We start from the raw sequence: 20,541 nt of genomic DNA, 5'->3' as shown, positions 1-20,541 counted from the left end.
AATATCATTAATGAGTGACTCAAAATTGTTCAACAAAATACTGTCAAACAGACTATGATGATTTATCAAAGGAATCATTCATTATGATCAATTTGGATTTACTTAGCTACAAGGATAATTTGACAGTAAAAATTTCAAAATAATTAATCATATTAAAGATTAAAACATCCAAAGCCACATGATTATCTCAATAGATGCAGAAAATCCCTTTGACAAAGTACCTCATTCATTAATTATGAAAATCCTACAAAGCACAGTCATAGAGAGAGACCTTTAAAAAAAAACATATCTCTAAAACTAAAAGTATGCTTCACATGCAATGAGGATAAACTAGAATATTTTCCACTAAATACAAGAGTAGAAAAGATACTCATTCTCCCCACTATTATTTGATATAATTCTGGAAATGCTAGCAGTAGCCATGAGGTAAGATAAAGAAATTAAAGGTATAAATATAGGTTAAAGATAGATTTTAAAATTATCTTTATTTGCTGATGACATGATGGTATACTTAGAAAAGTCAGAGGATCAGCAAAGCCACTAACTGAAACAATTAATAGCTATAGTGAAATTGTAGGCTGCAAAACAATCCCCCCAAATCAACTGCATGTTTTTTATAATAGTAACAAAATCCCAGAGACAATAATAATAAGAAAAATCTCATTCACATAACTAGAAACTACATAAAATAGCCAGTGATCAATTTATGTAAAAGACTAATGATAGTTGTGTGACCCTTGGCAAGTCACTTGACCCCCATTGCCTAGCCCTTACCACTCTTCTGCCTTGGAGCCAATACACAGTATTGACTCCAAGACAGAAGGTAAGGGTTTAAAAAAAAAGACTAATGATAGATTCAATTACAACATACTCCCTTCTGAAATAAAAAAATAATAATTTCAATAGCTAAAGAAATATTTAGTCCTTGTGGCTAGGCTGTGCCAATATAATAAAAATATTACCAAAGGCAATTTGTACTTTCAATGCTATGTCAAATAAATTTCCAAAGCCACGTTTTATAGAATCTGATAAAAAAAATAACCAAATTCATTTTGAAAAACAAAAGATCTAGAATATTTTAAGTAATGATCAAAGGAGACAGGAGAAATTGGGAATAGCACTTACAGACCTCAAACTACATTACGAACCAGCAAGTCCTCAAAACCATCTGGTCTTGGCTTAAAAAAAGAGAGTTAGATGAATATAATGGGGAAAATCTTAAGTAACAGAACTCAATAACCCAGGTTTAAAAAATGGGAAGACAATATAGATTACTTAAGGAAAAATTCTTTGTTATAAACTTCTGGGAAACTAGAAAGTACTCTGGCAGAAATTGGGCTTAGACCAACAATTTGCACTATATTCCATAATACATTCTATTTGGATTCCTGGTCTTAATATTAAATGATAGGTGTGAATATATATTTTTCAGATTACATGTCAATTAATTACATTACATTTTTAATATTAATTTATTGGCATTTTGCAATCTGTGTTCTCTGTCTCTCCCTGCCTCATCTTCCCAAAGAGATAGCTAATATGATATAGGTTGTATATGTATTATTAAATTGTACATACTTCCCTATTGGTCATCTTGTGAAACAAGACATTTCATGTCTTCACAAGACATGAGGAAATAAGGTGAAGAATTGAATATTTCTTTCTGCATTCAGTCTATATTCCTCATTCCACAGGAGTGGATATTCTTTTTTATCATGTCTCTTGGAATGTTCCTGGACCCTTGAATTTCTCACAGTAGTTAAGTCATTCACAGTTGGTCATCATATATTACTGTTGTTCCCATGTAAAACATTCTCCTAGTTCTGTTCACTTCACTTTGTATCACTTCATATAAGTCTTTCCAGGGGTTTTTGTAATAATCTTGTATGTCATTTCTTATCAGACAGTAATATTCCATTACAATCATATAACACAACTTGTTCAACCATTCCCCAATTAATGGACTTCTCTTTAGAAAAAGAGGTGCTATAAATATTTTAGAATGAAATAAATAAGAATTCATATTAATATTTAGAATAAATATCAATTGTATTAATATGAGACACATTATTACCAAAGTCAGAGAGAGACAATTATAAAACATAAATATATAATTCTGATTACATTAAATTGAATAGATTCTGCACAGAATATTAATGCACATAGGATAAGGAGGGAAACAGTTGAATGGGGTAATTTTTTTCTATCAAATTTCCCTCATAATAGTTTTGAATCCAAGGTATATAAACAATTGATAAATATTTTATGAATCCAAAATGTCACTTTCAAAATTGTTCTACTGTCTAAGAATCTTTCTTGACTTTCTTTGAGTAATTATCTATACATTCTTAAAGGATGCTTCAACAACTGTCTTTCTTTTGATACACTATCTCTATCCTCCTCTTTCTCCTATTCTTTTTTTCAAGTTGGGAAAATGATTCAATTTTAGCATATAATTAATTTTTATGCATTCTTATGCCTTTATCTTTTTTCAATTGCTAATTTCATATATCAGACTCACATAAGTTGAATATGCATAAAATGAAATCTGACCATATTGCTAAAATTTAAGTAAACATTTATACCTCAAAAACTGAAAAAGTCTACAAAATCATGATTTGATTTATTGTTTTCTTGATTGTATAGTCTTAAGAAAATGATAGAAAACATGATAATAACACAGAAATGTGTCAGGTGTGCATCTGGGGTAGGGGGTGATTGTTAAACATTAACCAGCATACTCATTAACCTATTTATTTGCCAGCTGAGACTCTTAAGAAAGGGCTCTCCCTTAAATCAATGTACCAGTGTCTAATTTGGATGAACTAAAAACAAGAAGATAATGCAGATACTGAGTTCAGGTGCCCTAAGGAGATGTTACTGATTTCAAGACCCTGGGGTCCACCTAATACATTGATATTTACTCAAACAGTACAGTACCATATGCTTTCTATTAGCCATCTCCCTACTTTGGGGAGAGAACAATAACAACCACCCTCCATGGTCACACTTGTTGGAGGGTCAGGGGAAGGCAATATTTAGGGAATCAAGTGTTATTGATAGAAAATAAATTCAGGTAACTAAATTCTCTTACTCAAAAATTAAGTAGTGACATGTTACATTTTATATGCTTAAGAGAGGTGTCACTTGAGTGCCTATGGGTTAATATATATATAGCAAGGAAGAACAAGTGACAAATATATTCATTGAAGTCTTGTTTATACTTCTGCTGACAAGGTCAATCATTTGTTTGTTTTGAGTAAAAGACCCATCATTAAATTCATGTGCTTTTGTGTATATTATAGTATATTGGAACTCCACAATCTTTGAATTTCATAGCCAGAATCCAAGTTTAGTCAAAATCATCCAAGTCATAATGATCAAATCATAATGTAGATTAACCAAAAAATCTGTTCCAGTATTAGTGTAAACAATAAATGAGTTTATTAGCCTGATAATTGTTCTTTCATACTTTTTTGGCATTTAATATGAAGAAATACATCAAATACAGGTTAGGGTTTATTTAGTAATATGAAGTAAGGGTAATTAGCAGGATAGGCATGAAATTGAAAACTATTTAGACAAGTTAAACCTGTATGATAGATACTAAAACAACTATACTATCTGATAGACATAATTATCCACTGACCAAGTCTATTCAATTGCTGTAAAGTACCAAACAGGGAAAAAATTAAAGATTACTAATAAAGAGTTCTAATTTGTAATATTAATTCTTAAATAAATTTAGCATCATAATCTATCAGTGACTTCCTAATTTTTTTCTCCTTTTAAAGATGAATAATAAAATGTGTCCAGAGTCAATTAATACCACTTTTTTATCTAGACATTAAATTTCACAAGCATATCAATTCTTCTTTTATACATAATACAAAGAAAGGAATTTTTGTTATACTTGTTTAATTAACAAGGAAATAGATTGAATTTATAAAAACAAAATGATCAAGAGTATATAGGAACTAAGCACATAGTAAATAAAGCATCTCTAATTTCCTCACTATACATCTCCACCACCAAGCTTTGACTTAGTAAATAAGTCCTAGATTTGACTGTGGCACTCAAAGATTAGATGATTTGCATAGTCATGAGTTAAAAAAAAATGACTTGAACCCACGTCATATAAACTCTAAACATAGCACGTTATAGGTTCTGGCATGGCACAGTGGATGAAGTGCTGGATTTAAGTTCAGAATCTGACTCTGCTTTTTATCATCTCTGTGACCTTGAACAAATTACTTGATAGATGTGGGTGTCTATTTCTTTATTTATAAAATGAAGGAATTGTACTAAATGATCTCTGAGGTCATTCTATTAGTCAAATTAATGGGAGAGGAGAATATTGTTGTTGTTGTTCAGTCTTGTCCAATTCTTCATAAACCTATTTGGGTTTTCCTTGGTAAAATACCGAGTGGTTTGTCATTATCTTTTCTAGTTCATATTATAGATGAGGAAACAGAGGGAAACAGGGTTAATTGACTTGCCCAAGGTCATGCAGCTAGTCAGTGTCTAAAGCCAGATTTGAAGTAAGGGAGAAGAGTCTTCCTAACACCAGGAAAGACATTCTATTCACTGGGCTACATGGTTAACACTTTAATATTATTGTAGGGGGTTATTTTGTTGTTTAATTTTGTGACTAGAAATTTTATTGTATAAGGAATATCCTATCAGGAGATCTATATCAGATCTATCTTTATAAATCAGGTCCTGCTTTTGTCTTGGAAAGTTGCCTGACATATTAATGCTTCATTGATAGAGATATAACTGGATCTGGGAGTTCTGAAAAGGAATTTGGAACTACTCTCAAAAAGTTCACAGCTAGTTTTGAACTTAAAGAATGATAATAGAGGTAAATTAGGAGAACATAGAATAATTTACCTGTCAGATATATGGAGAAGAGAAGAATTTATAACCAAACAAGAGACAGAGAACATTAAAAGATGTGAAATAAATAATTTTGATTATATTAAATAAAAATATTTTGTACAAACAAAACCAATGCAAACGAGATCAGAAAGGAAACAATAAACTGGGAAAATTTTATAATAAATTTCTCTGATAAAGGTCCCATTTCTCAAATATATAAAGAACTAAATCAAATTTATAAGAATCTCAGTCATTATCCAATTGATAACTAGTTAAAGGATATGAGTCAGCAGTTTTCAGGTGAAGAAATGTAAGATATCAATAATCATATCAAAAAAATGTTCAAAATTACTCTTGATTAAAGAAATACAAATTAAAACAACTCCAAGGTACCACCTTACACCTATCAGATTGGCTAATACGGCAGTAAAGGGAAATAGTAAATTCTGGAGAAATGTGGCAAAATCAGAACATTAATGTATTGCTAGTGGAGTTGTGAACTGATCTAATAATTCTGGAGGGCAATTTGGAATTATATTCAGAGGTCATAAAAGAATGCACATCTTTTGATCAAGTAATACCACTACTAGATCTGTATCCCAAAGAAATTTTTTAAAATGGGAAAGAACATTTTTGTACAAAAATTATTTTTAGCTTCATGTTTTGTAGTGGCAAAAATTGGAAGCTAAAGGGCTGTCCCTTAATTGGGGAATGGCTGAACAAATTGTGGTATATGATGTTGATGGAATACTATTGCATTATAAGGAATGATGAACAGGATGATTTCAGAAAGAGCTGGAAAGACCTCTGTGAATGGACGCAGAGTGAAAAAACAAAGCAGAACAGGAGAACATTATACAAAATAACTAAAGTAGTGTGAATGATCAAATTTGGTAGACTTTGCTAATAATAGGAGCAATACAACGAATCAGGACAATTCTGAGGAACTTATGAAAAAGAATGCTACCCACCTGCAAGGAAAGAACTGTTGGAATATAAATGCAGATGAAAACATACAACTTATTCTTGTTTATTTGGGTATCTGTCTGAGGATTTGGGTTTTATAAGATTATTCACTTACAAAAATAAATAACATGGAAATATGTTTTGTGTGATAATACACATATAACCCAGAAAAAAATAAAAATGAAACCTTGAAAAAAATTATAGAAAACCTTGGAAAAAAAAGTCCACAGCACTCATGTGCACTAAACTGTGTTCATTGATCCACTGCTACTACAAGTATTCATATAGCTTGAAGAGATCAAAAAAAAAAAAAGAGAGAGAGAGAAAGGAACTCTCTGTGTGTTTGTGTGTGTGTGTGTGTGTGTGTGCTCACGCGCGTGCATGGTGTTAAATTTTTATGTAGTTGGACTGGATGTATAATTTGGTGGTTGCCGAGGATATAATTTCAAAATCTCAAAATGAATTACTAAATTAAATAGAATTTATGATAGTTTGTTTACAATAGAGGAAGATTTAAGGAATGAGAGAGAGAGAGAGAGAGAGAGAGAGAGAGAGAGAGAGAGAGAGAGAGAGAGAGAGAGAAAACTCCAGCTTCCTCTGAGCCAGGTAGAAATTCTAAGGCCCTAATCAGGGAAAAAGGATCTCAAGATGATGGGTCTTTCTGGAGGTTTACACCTCCAGAAAGGCAGGGAAACTAAATCAGTCTTTCACTCACCATGGTGACCATCTAAAAAGAAAGCAGTCTGAGATCTCCTGCATGAGCTCCTCCAGGGGTCCAGTTCCATAGTCAAGTCTGAGTGTGAGTGTCCATCTTCCAGTTTCTCCTCTGAGTGACTCTTCTTCACTCTCTCACGAATCTTGAATGCTTGAATCTATCAAATGATTCCTTCTAGCCTCTGTGGTCCTTTTTAAAAATCTTTTTTCTCTTTTGTTACCTCCCCTAAATTTCACATCTACCAATCACAGCAGACGCTCTCTCCAAGAATGCCCACTCTTTAGTTCACACCTTCCTTGGTTTTATTATACCTTTTTTGGTTAGTTCACACCTTTAGTAGTTAAAATGGGTAGATCTACTTCAAATACTGATTTACTACCTTTTGGTTATTAAAATCTAAAAATAGATTGTGGATTACTATTCAATTTTCCCAATAAAGGAAGAGTTAAGTACCTTTATTGTTACAATCAGCAGAGAGCCAAATTGTTTGGGGGGATTTCTAGAAGTTCTTTTTTTTTTATAGTCAAAGAATAAAACTAAGGAAGTTCTCATCAATTAGAGAATAGCTGAGCAAATTAGGGTAGATGATGTAATGAGATAGTATTGTGCTGTAAAAAATGATGAAAGGGATAGTTTCAGATTCTGGTTGTCTTTGGCCCTTTTATTCTTTTGAAGAGTAAATGAAGAATAATGGGAATGGGGAAAAGAAATAAAATGAGAAGATAGTGAAGAAGGAAGTAGATCATGAGAGCTAAATAGTCAATATTTCTTTCATTCCTTTTCATACTTAAAATTCTCTCCAATAAAGAGGATTTTATGGTACTTTTCCTTAATGAAATATAAACATTTGCATTCTTTGTTTCTAAAATATATTTATTTAGATCAGAACTCTCCATTAGCTAAGTTAAAATAGAGGTAGAAGAGCAGAGATTATTAAGCAATAAATTATGTCAAGATAGACCCAAGGCTTTTGAATGCAAAGAGACATAATAAACATAATAAGCATAAAGTCTCTTTGATAATATTCTACACCTATGATTATTAGTGATATTTCCTATAGTTTTCTTTTTCCATTTTGACTCTCCCTGGTTTTTGTTTTAAGACCATAGCTATGGCATAAAATGAATTTAGTATGATTATTTTTATATTTTTGTAAACATTTTATAAAATTTATTATACATTATAAAATTATATAAATATTTTATGAAATATTGGATGTTCCTTGAGAGTTTGATAGAATTTACTTGTAAATCCATCTAATTCTGAAATTTGTTCCTTCCTCTTACCCCCTTAGAAATTCATTTAAAGCTTATGCAATTTATTCCTCTCAAACTAGGTTACTTAAATTCTGTTTCTTATTGTGTTAATTTGTGTACTTTATATTTTGTAAATATTCTTTTATTCTATTTAGGTTGTCTATTTTTTTACATATAATTGAGCAAAAAAGATTCTAATATTACTTTTCATTTCTTCATTTTCTCACACCTCGCCTTCTCTCAGCAAAAAAAAAAAAAATCATATTTTACTGAGGTATTCAATATCCAGTCCCTCCTCATCCTTTCTCTACACATCAAAACTCTTTAGCATAATTCCTTACTCTTTCTTTTTTCCCCAGTCTTAGATAATGAGGTACTTGCTAAGGCCAATCCCCCTCACCCTTGATCACAATCCCCTTTGGTCTACTCCAGCAACATGCAAATTCAATCATCTCCTCCCTCTAGTCTTTAACCTTCTCAGCTGATTTCAAGCATGCCCAAGTTTCTTTTAATCTTTGAAAAAAAGCTTTACTAGCCCCACATATCTCCTCAAGCCAATGTCCTATATCTTTCCTTCCTTTCTCACCCAATCTCCTGTAAAGAGCTTAAAGTTGGGCAACTGCCTCCACCTCTTCTTTGGCTCATTCCCCAAGATTTTGTTAACTGGCTTCCAACCTCATTACCAAACTGAAATTATCCCCTCCAAAGTTATCAATGAACTATAATTTATCAAATCTAATTGAAAAAAAATTTTTTTCAAGACTTATTCTTGTTGGGCTATCTATAGTCTTTAACACTCCTAGTTACTATCTTCTTTTGGTACAACATTATTCTCTAATGGTTTTCCTCTTGTCTTTTTAAGTGTTCCTTCTCTATCTCCATTTCTGGTTCAATTTTCATATCACACTCCAGGTCCCTTTTTCTTTTCTCTATATATTATCTTTCTGGGCAACCATATCAATTCCCCTGGATTTAATTAGCATCTCTATGCTTGATGTTTCCCAAACCAATGTGTGCACCCCAGCCACTCCTCTGAACTTTAACTGAATATTGCCAATTGCCTCTTAGGTGTTTCATACTAAATACCCTTGGAGGCATCTCAAACTTAAAACATTCAGCACAGAAATCACAATTTTTCCCTCAAAACTCACTCCTCCTCCAAACTTCCTCATTTCAGTTGAAGGTACCTTCCCATATATCCAATAAATTGCCAAATTTTCCTGTTTCTACCTCCACAACCTCTTCCCTATACTCAAACAGCTATCACCTCAATTAAGATCTCCATCAACTGCCTTCAAATTGGTCTCTCTTCTGCAAGTCTTTATCCTCTCTGGTCTATCCTTGACAAGTCATGTCCCTTAAGTACAGATATGGCCATATCATTTCAACTGAGCTCTACGAGAAATTATAAATTTGTGTATGTAGTTTTTAAAACCCTTCATAACCTGTTCTCAAACCAGTTTTCTAGCCTCATTGCACATAATTTCCCTTCTTTCATTTAATAATCCAGTCATCTCTGTTCCTCATAGACAATTCTTCATCTCCCATCTTCTACCACAATGCCCTTGCTCTGGTTATCTAGTAGGATCAGAAAATACTTCATGGAGAAGATTATGCTTTATGGCACCTTTTTTTTTTATCTCACCAAGCCATAGTGTGCCCCTTCCTAAATTCTCTTATAGCTAATTACTTTGTGCCTTTTCTCTATTTTAATACCTTTCTGACAAGGCTTTAGCAGGAACAGAGAGCCTACAAGTTGACTTTTTCCCCAGGATTTTGGTAGTCAGCCCAAGCCTTCCAGGGAGCTATTATGTCTATTTGCTTATTTCTGTACTTGCATCTCTATTAAAATCCCTCCTTGAGTATAGCAATTATTTCATTAAGTGTCTATATATTGCCAGTATATAGCATAGTGGATGCATAACACAAGATAATTGCTTAATGATTCCTTGTTTTTTATAGTTGATTAAATTGAATAAACAACTTTTCTCATCTTTGTTTTCTTCAATTTAAATTTCACTCCCCCTAGAAGTACATCTGAAACTATGAATACAAAATCCTAGTGCCAGAAAGGAATGAAAAAATGGTTCCTACTTTCAGAGTTTCCATTTTACTGGACTAGATACCATAAAAAAGGATGAGAAAATACAAAATAATTTTAAGCAGGTGAAAACACTATAAACAAAAATGGACCAAATAATAATTCCTATAAGAAGTATCCACATCAATAGGAACATAACAAAATATGAATTGAGACTAGAAGGATTGACTTTGACCAGATTATAAAGAACTTTAAAAGCTGAATTGAGAATGTCCAAAACAGAATTTTATCTTTTCCCCCAAACCATCTCTTCTTTCAAATTTTCTTGTCACAACCCTCACAGGCTCCCAGTTCCTTGAGGGAAGGGACCATATTTATGCCTGTCTTGTATCCTCAGTTAGCATAACTGATTTTTTCAAAGTAAACATTTAACAACTTCTTGTTGATTGGCCCACTGAACACATTTGTATTTCATCCTAGAAGCAACAGAAAGCCTCTGCACTTACATGAGAAGCGAAGTGTTACTTTGGAAGGGAAAGTTCACACCTGTGATTTATGGAAATTATTTTGGCAGCTGTGTGGAAGTTGAAGAAGAGAAAGGAGAGAGTAGAAAGAGTCCAGTGAAGAGGTTATTGTAAATAATTAGGCAACACATTATGAGAGTCTGAATAAGGTTTTAGTGGCATGACTGAAGAAAAGGAAACATACGTGAGAGATATTATGAAGAAAGAATTAGCAAGATTTGGAGAATAAATATAGATGGACTCAGTAAGGGAAGAGTTGAAGATCATTTCCAGGCTGAAAACTGAGTGATTAGAATAATAGTTTCCTCAATATAAATAGGGAATTTTGGCAAAAGAACAAACTTGTGAATAAAGTAACAAATCTCTTCTTGAACACTTTGAGTTTCAGATATTTTCAGAGATAGATTACTTGAGATGGATATTTCTATCTGGATATGCATCAGGTAGTTATGTAATGAGGAACTCAAGTAATGAGGAACTCAAGCTCAGGAGAAGCTTATGGGAATGGACGTATAAATTTGGAAATCGTTTACACAGAAGTGAAAATTAAGTCCTCATGAACTGATAAAATCACCAAGACAGAAAACAGAGAAGATTTCAAGATTACCTAAAGATTTAGAACAAAGACTCTGAATGATAATTCAGCAAAAATAAAAGATGGAAAGAAGTTTTCAAACAAATTAAGGGAACACTAGTAGAGAAGGGTGCAATGAAAGGTAAGGGACAAGATAGTATCCAGGAAAAAAAATGATCATTGAAAGCATCAAAAATGGGGAAAGGTATAAGAACGCCAATTGAGAAAAGATCATTGGATTTAGCATTTAAATGACTCATTTATTTATGGATTTCAGAGAAGTCAAGTTGTAGAGAATGAACCCAGTGAATGCAAGGTGAGAAAGTAAATGTAATTCGTACAAGCGATCTTCTCTAGAAGCTTAGTAGTGAAAAGATATAGAATAGTGTAACTTGAGGGGATGAAAAGTCAACTTTATTATTTAAGGGCAAGTAGGTAACATAATGGGTAAATGAGCACCAAGCCTATAATCTAGAGGATCTGGTTCAAATCTGGCTGCAGACACTTCCTAGCTGTGAACCCTGGGCAAGTCACTTTACCTCAATTCCTTTGCCATTGTGGCAATTCTGTCTTAGAACTGAAACTAAGATAGAAGGTAAGGGTTGTTTTTTTGTTTTTTGTTTTTTGTTTTTTGTTTAAGTTTATTATTTGCATCTTAAGTTAGGGGACAAAGACCTAGTCATATTCGAAAGTATCAGAGTAAGAACCAAAGAGCCCAAAACTGTGCCCATTCTACCAAATACCATTTTGGTCCTCTTACCTCAGAAACGTTACTAAAGAACTGAGGGACAGAAGTTAAAACTATGGTTTTGTTTTGTTTTTTGTTTTCTTTATTTTTTTACTGGATTTGTGATTTCATTGGTGAAGGAAGCTCCTAGGGAGAAATTTTGTACACCCATGAACATGGGCTTCTTTTCTACAATTTATAGTCTTAGAGTCCTGCCCAAGGTACTGAAAGATAAAGTAAAAATGAAGTTCCCCAAATCAAGGTCACACCTCCAGGTGTGAGATTTAAAATGGTTGAGGTCTTAAACTATTGTGATTAAAATAGTGGAAGATATAAATTGTGATAGATATAAGAGAGGGTGAGTAAATTTGACCACAGAAATATGTTTCACTACAGTGTCTTGGGTTTTAAAATCAAATATAAGGTGGCTGCCAGGGGAATATCCCCAATTATTCAAATACCCAAGTCAATTGGGTTTTATAGAGATTTTAATTAACAATACAATGAGTAATCAAAGAAAGAGAGAGAGAGCAAGAAAGGAATAAGTATGAAGGGCCTCAAGCCAATATGGCCTAGACCTGTGTCTTAAAAGAGAAATCAGTAAGTTTTTTTAACACTCACCACAAGGTCTGACTAAACAAGGATTCTAGTAACACCAGGCCAGCTCCATCTCAGTTGACTTCACCAGAGAGCCTTCCAGCCAGAGACTGTTACAAAGGGCCTCTCTCCAGAGCCTCCAGAGGGACAGAGTCCCCTTAGAGGAGCTCCAGGGAGACCTCCTTAGAGATTGTCCTCCAAGAGTTTCCCTTCTCCAGAGCCTCTCTCAAGAGATTCTTCCCAAGCGGTCCTCATCAGAGATCCTCCAAAAGGAATTCTCCAAAAGGAATATATATATCCTCAAGAGATTCTGCTTTTTCTTATATAGGGATTTTTCTCCCATGTCACTTCCCCTAAGTCCCTATATCTACCAATCACTGTAGATGCTTTCCAAAGGACTACCCATCTGAATTCTTGCTAAGTCGACAAAATCTCCCCAGTAAGTCTGAACCAGTGAAAACATAGCTGAGTCAACTAATCTCATTAAGACAAAACTTGCCCGACCCTTTTAGGTACCTAGCATCTCATTGTATTAATTCTAAAAACAGGCCTGGCTCACTCCTTGTCCCACCATAAGCATAGATCCAAGTACTTTGTTTAGCAAGGAGTTTTTTTTTTTTCCCCTAAAGCAGTCTTAAGTACAGTTGGAGTAGAGGTCCTCCCATTTCTGATCCTGGCGAGTTCTCACATCAAAATGGGGAATGTTTCTCAGTAGGGAATTTGTTCCAATTAAGAATTCCCTGATGGGGAAATTTTTAACATTCACAAGTATGAGAGATTTCAAGATTTACAATCCCCCCTGATGATCATTGGGAGACTAGTCTCCCCACTGATCATTTAACATAATCAATTTGTAATCCAAATGCACTTCTAACTATAGATATACACGATATTCACATTTCTAAGAGAAATTAGAATAGTGAGAGAGGAATGGTAAAGAAAAGAAAGCAAAACCAATGTTTTGCTAGGCGCATTGTGTGACAAGGAAATCACTTTAAAAGACTGATATATATTAATTTAAGGTCGCCAAGGAATTCAGCTATGTAATTCCTAAATGAAAACTCAAGTCAGCAGTCAACCTTTTATGGAGTTTAATTACAAACAGGAGGAAGAAAGGTATGAGAGAGAGAGAGAGAGAGAGAGAGAGAGAGAGAGAGAGAGAGAGAGAGAGAGAGTGAAATGGGAGAGAAGGGAATAGGGCTTAAATACCCCCTCTGTTTAGGCTGGGCCAAAAGGCCCAAGCCCTTAGATAGCTGAGGCAAAGAAAAGAGATCAGTCCCTATCACTCACGTGACCAAAATGGAGAAACAGTCTCAGGGGCCTCCACCTCCAGCTTCCTTCAGAGCAAGCTTCTCAGAGCACAACCTCTCAGAGCAAAACCTTTCCCACCTCCTCAGTCCTCAGACCCCGCTATCTTTAAGGAAACCATCCAAGTTCCCTCCCCTCAGTTCTCACATCTACCAATCACTGTCCATGTCTTCCCTGTGCCAATGGTGGCTCTAGCTTAACCCAGGACCGCCCAGAGGTCTGTGGCTTTGCACATGTCTGTTGAAGGTTATATTCTCAAATAATTAAATCTTGATCCTTTGCTACAGCCCTTCCTAAATCCTGTTACCCTGAACAGGGTGGAGATTGGAAGTTCCAAGACCTGGTTCTGTCATTCCAAGTATCTCTATTGTATCAATTCTAAAATCAATCATGACTCAAAGAACTTCCTGTTCTATGCTTAAGCATAGGTCAAAGCCCTTTCCATTGTTCAGCAAAAAGGTTTCTGTCCTAAAGTAATCTTAAGTAGGGAGGAGAAGGAACCTCCCATGCCAATGGGGTTCACATTCCAATAGACTATCAGTAGGAAATTTTTCAAGTATGAAATGTCCCAATGGTGAAATTTCCAACATTTATAAGTCTAAGAAATTTTAAGGTTTACAATTGACAGAAAGCCAAATTAGGGGCAGTCCCTTTTGGCATAAATGTGTACATTTACAATAAATGTTCAATCAAAATTCAGTTCAATCAATCATATACAAAGTTCATTCTTGATCTTCTTGATGAAGTGTAGGTTTTCCGGCATCTTTCTGCAACAGTTCATTCTCTGGATATAAAAGTTTCAAGCTTCTTTCTTGAAGGTCTTTTCTCGAACAAAATCAAAATCTTGAATTTTTATAAAAGTAGAATCTTAAACAAAAAATCAAAATTCTTGGATTTTTATAAAAATACAATCTCAAACAAAAAATTCAAAATTCGAAAATTCTTAGATTTTAAAGTAAAATACAATCCCCCCTGAAGTAGGTGTTAAAAAATATCAAGTTTAGCTCAGAATGCAATGTTCAGTTATGGGGGTGTATGAGTCAATTATCAAAAGAAGATAAAAATAATCAAAAACATAAGAAAAAATTCAAAATAGGTCCTTGTATAGGTTCAATTTAAAGTAATTTATATCCCACAAGTCTGTAGGACAGAATGCAGTACTATGTCATTTAGCCATTTGCAGCCAAGACTACAGGAAGTTGCCATAATATAAGAAGAAAAGAATTGGAATTCTATTTTGATAGGGAAGCGTCATTCCCTCATCTGATTTTTTTTGTCATTCTCGGGGATATAGGGAGCCAGCATGATAGTCAAGCTTTGTACTTGTATGAGTACTTCGTAAAGAGTGTAGATACAAGGAAGTCCTACTACTTAACATATGTCAAGCATCGCAACCTTGAGTCTCACATTAGTATTTCATGTGTGCTCTTTTTGGCACTATTCAGGTTAAGTCTGTGCTCCTTGTTTTTTATCCCTTTTTCTGGAATCATACATAAACATTAATCACAGTCCTATAATATTTTATCAATAAATGGCAGGTTCCCCTAGTTTAAAACTTGTGCATTGACATTATAGCAAGAATATATATATATATATATATATATATATATATATATATATATTAACTTGTATTACTGCCATGCATCCCTAAGTGATCCTGTATTTGTCAATCACCCTCTTAACAGGGGGAATGTAAAAAATATCATTATTTAAATTGAAAAGTTTAAATTCCTTTTGAGAAGAATTTTAGGTAAAGAAGATGCTACCTCTCTGAATCCAGAACTGAACTGTTGGAGAAGCCACCATGAAGAAGCCTCCAGACCACAAGCTGCAAAAGAATGAACTTTGGGTGTGGTTGATTGAACATTTATTTGTATGTATACTTTCATGCCAAAGGGGACTGCCCCCTAACTGGCTTTCTGTCAATGCGTCCAGCAATTATTGGGTTTTTTTTTCTCTTATCATCAAATTATTGTAATCTTTAAATTGATTATGTTTTCATGATCCTTTGGGGAAGGACTTCTTCCCAGAGGATAAAACGGGGGGAATGTAAAATTGAGATTTGAACTCTGGACTCCATTCCCCAGGAGTCCTTGCTAGCTCCCAGAATGCCCTCTAATCTCACCTGGGAAGAGAACAAAATTTTATTTAAAGGGTCTTCCCCATAGGTGGGGTCTCTTTTGGACTTCCGTTTTGGAGCAGAGGCGTCTCTTCCATGATGTGAGGTTATTTTGTCTAGGCCTCTGGCCTAGGCACATGTTTCTTACTTGTATATTCTTTAATCCTTAATCCTTAATAAACCTCTAAAAAATATAATACTCCTTGCAGAGAGAAACTAATTTCTACCTGCCTCAGTCTCCCCATATTCCCTAAATTTTAATCTTTACACAGGTCACATAGTTGGCATTCACCAGAGCTGAGAATTAAACCCAAATCTTCCTCATTCCAAGGTCAGCTTGCACTCTACTATGTCACAGTACCTAATAATATACCACACTTTTTGCAGACTACTTACCATATGTCATCCTTTTGATCCTCATAACAACACTGAGGGAGATCTTATCATGTCCATTTTACAAATGAAGAAACTGAGGCTCAGAGAGAGTCAATGACTTTACCATGATCACATAGTTATTTAAGGGACTGTCACAGGATTTGAATGTAGGACATCCAGACTTCCAGTTCAGCATTGTATCTTCCATGCCATGCTACATCTCAAATTGCTTAGTGAACCCTTCAAAAAGTATGGATAAATCAAATTAAATGCATATTTAATATGATTTTATGATCATGTCCCTTCACCATTCTCATCTCTGAGCACTGTGCCTTTCTCAGGGAAGAATTTATTAATGATATGGCCACAAGAGGTCAGCATAAGCTCAGCCATTTCAGAATTTTCCTACCTATTTGAACATTGCAGTTTTTCCCCTAGCTTCAAGTGGATTTGAAAAATTCTGATCTATCATCAAAATCTTAGAAGGGAAAAAGAAAAAAAAACAAGTGAGTCTGTCATTTCTACCAACTCTGTCCCTCCCCAACGCACCTAAAGGATGTAGCATAGAGAAAAGAGCAATGGACTTGGAATGTAATAACAACCTGTGTGGCCTTGGGCAAATTACTTAATTTGTCTGGGCTTGATTTCTATAAAATAAGGAGTCTAGATTCATCAGCATCCAAGTTCTCTCCCAGCCCTCGGTACTTAAGGGTTTTTATCCTGGAATCTATTAACGTTTTGTTTGTCTGTAATACATGTTAATAATTACATTTCAGTATAATTGATTTCCTTTGTGTTTGTATTATATGCACTTAAAAGCATTACTTTGACAAAGCATCGACAGATTTTACCAGACTACCAAAGTAGGCCATGAAACAATATACTACAAACAAAATACTACAATAGGAAAAAGCTCTTTGAAGGAGATTGTTTTAGTTGTTTTGTTTTTGTGCTTTGTCCTTGTATTCCTAGAACAAAGACCAGTGCCTTGCACAAATAAGTGCTTAATAAATGTTTCTTCTGTAATATTCCCTTAGGATTCACTCTTCCTCAAATTGCACTGAGACTGGCAGGCTCAGTTCCCAAAGGGTCATCTGTTATTACTTTCAGAGATTATCTTGTAGGTGGCTACACTAGCTTACAAGCCCTTACCAATATGCATCTTCTTAAGAGTCAGACTGTAGATTCTATGAGTTCATCAACAAAGCATTTATTCAAATTACATAACAAGATGAGTAATTATAAATTATTTACCGAAAGGTCTTAGAGGACACTCTTCCAGAAAAATACCAAGTTCATTAAGGAAAAGTGGACACAAATTTAAAGTACTTCATTATATTTGTCGGTCAACTGTTTTCATATTTAAAGGGACATCCTTAATTACTCATAAATTAACAAAAAGCTCCTGTTAATATCTCAGTACTAGACATTACCTGCCGGAATCTAATGTCTTACCTATTGATAACAAAAGTTTCTTTCTTCATACCTCTGCCTGCCCTGGTCACCTTTAAGGATTTTAGAAAGACTTTCAGATTGTACCAAGTTTACAGGGTCTCTATCCTTCATTAGGCCCATGTAACAGAATCATAGAATCACAGTGTTGGTAGGAGACTACCTCATTCAACCTTTACCTGAATGAGAATCCTCTCTACAATATTCAGCAGGTTCTATCCAACTTCTGCTTCAAGACCTTCAGTGAAGAGGCCAATATCTCAGTAGAGGCTTCTAATGAGATAAATATTTGGTGTCCTCCTTGATGGAGTGCCTATAGAAGAGGAAGTTCTGGCTGATTCCCCAGGATGCAAAGAGTAAGGGTAGTACAGGGGGAATTTTAGTATTAACAGGTATCAGAACTGGCTGCATAACTAAATAGTGACATCTTAACTATTTAACTAGAGATGACAATGATGAGTATGGGTGATTGTGTTGGAAGTGTCATCAACTAAACTGTGATCTTTCTATTCCTGATGTTTCTCTTGCTTATCACCACCATTTTACTGAAAATGATTTGTTATCACCCAAACATGGGTGATAAAATCTGGGATTTTATTCTTCTGAAGAAGGAACTAGAATTTATGATGTTTGTTCACCATATTCTGTCATTCTTTTATGAGGCCATTTTCCTTCTTCTTGTCCATTTTGCTATTTTTCTGATTTTTGTGTGTTTTTTTCTCCTCCAATGTTGCTTTTGAAGGTTTCTCAGAGCTCCAATATCAGTGTGGTTAGTAATGGCCCGAAGAGCCAATATGACAGTAACAAAAAATAATAAATGTTAGAAGGAATGTAGCAATAGCAGAACACTAATGCATTGCTGGTGGAGTGAATTGATCCAACCATTTTGGAGGGCAATTTGGAATTATGCCCAAAGGGCTATAATAGAATACATATCTTTGATCCAATAATGCAACTACTAGATCTAAGAAATGTTAAGTTAAGAAAATGAGAAAGGATATTTTTGTTCAAAGTATTTTTTTGTTTGAACAAAAATATTTATAGTTTCACTTTTTATGTTGGCAAGACTGAACAAATTGCAATGCATGATGCAATGGAATACTATTGTCCTATAGGAAATGATGAACAGGATGATTTTAGAAAGACCTATGTGAACTGATGTTGAGGAAAATAAGTAGAACCAGGAAAACATTATGCGCAGTAACTTAAATATTGTGGAACAATCAAATGTAATAGACTTTGCTTCTAACCGAAGAAATACAATGATCCAGGACAGTTTTGAGGGACTTATGAAAAAGAATGGTATTCACTTCCAGAGAAAGAACTATTAGAGTATAAATGCAGAAGAAAACGTGATTTCAGTTATTTATTTGGGTATATATCTGGTGATTTTAGTTTTATAAGATTATTCACTTACTTATTTCCATAAATAATATGGAAATATGTTTTGCATGGTAATACTTGAATAACCCAGATTGAATTGCTTCTCATCTCTGGGAAGAGAGAAGGAAAAAGACAGGGAGACAACATGAATCATATAACTTTAGAAAACGTATGTAGAAAATTGTTATTAAAATAAAATAAAGAGAATAGATCATAAAACAAAAATGTCTTAGGTTTGTTTTTTTTTAAATAGACACTTTGGGGGGGGGGTGGAAGTATGGCCCTAAGACTATGTAAGTGGTGGAAAGTCTTTTAGAAGACTTTTAGGACCCTGCCACAAAGAGATAGTTTGTTGTGGGAATTATATCTACCATGGACAGGCTTGGATTGTTTTGTTTTGTTTTGTTTTCTCCTTAAACAACAGTGAAAAGATCCTTGAGATTCATCTAATATTAAAGTTGTTGACAAAGCTTCCTGGTAGCCTGAAAACAAAAGGCATTATGGGAGTCACTGTTTCCTCAGTTCATGTTTGGCCAGAGCATAGCAACCAAAGATGTAGAGGCAGGAAAATTGTGCTCAACTGAAGCAAGGCTTTATAGCTGGTATACATCCTTCCATGCAATTTGGTTTAATTTAATAAATCTTTTGTTAACTGTGAAAATGGACAACATTTTTCTAATTTCATTTTAATCCTGAACTTGAACTATCCGACAGTCTTCGATCAAACCTGGCTCACAGTACTTACCAAATATCCTTTTAATCATTAATTTTTCTTTCTATGATCCTGAGTGAATTTTCTTATTCTGCATGATCTTCCAAGGATTACTGAGGATGCTGTAGAAACTGTTTGTGGGCAACAAGTTTTCCAAAGTAGCTACCACATTCCCTCTCTATTGTGTGTTTTTCCTATCTTGTTTAGACATCTTCTGTCTGGTATTGTTGCCGTACAAATATGTCTTTCTGCATGCTACTGAGGCTTAGTCCTATCCTCCTCCATAATACGGGGACAAAGCCTCTTCCATACTCTGCAGTGAAACACAGGTCACCTCTGGAATGATTTTAGGCCACCCGGGAAGAGATGTTTAGAGATCACATATGGAGTGTGAAATTGACTACTTTAGAATTTAGTTACATGTGACATTCTTTGCTTCACATGTCTTGGTTTCTGCATAGCTGATAAATAATCACAAACTTCCCTAGAAAAATAAATTACTCCCAAAGTGACTATTCATCCATCAAAGAAAATAGATGTTTAGTAAAACGAATGGCATGTTAGGTATAAACTTACAAATACAGATATCAGAAAAAATAAAAGAGGAAAAAAAGGAGTAGGAGTGCTTTTCATTTTAAATACCAGTATAAAAAGAATTCCTAAGACTATAGTATTATTTTGTTCCTTTTTAACAACAATTTACCTTCATTATTCCTATTCAGCTCAATGTGATTATTCAAAAATAGTTTTTCCTAAACATTGAGATACATTGAGTTGCAGTGTCAAAGTGAGGAAGAAAAAGTTTTAAATATTTTGATTAATTTTTCTGGTTTTTCACTTACCACTAAATTTTTTTCATGGCCATGTTCACTACTTGGTTCTAATATTTTCCCAACCACCTGGAATATTTG

Source organism: Monodelphis domestica, chromosome 1, assembly GCF_027887165.1.
Source record: "Monodelphis domestica isolate mMonDom1 chromosome 1, mMonDom1.pri, whole genome shotgun sequence".
In the NCBI taxonomy this organism is placed as follows: Eukaryota; Metazoa; Chordata; class Mammalia; order Didelphimorphia; family Didelphidae; genus Monodelphis; species Monodelphis domestica.
This window is presented reverse-complemented; position numbering follows the sequence as displayed.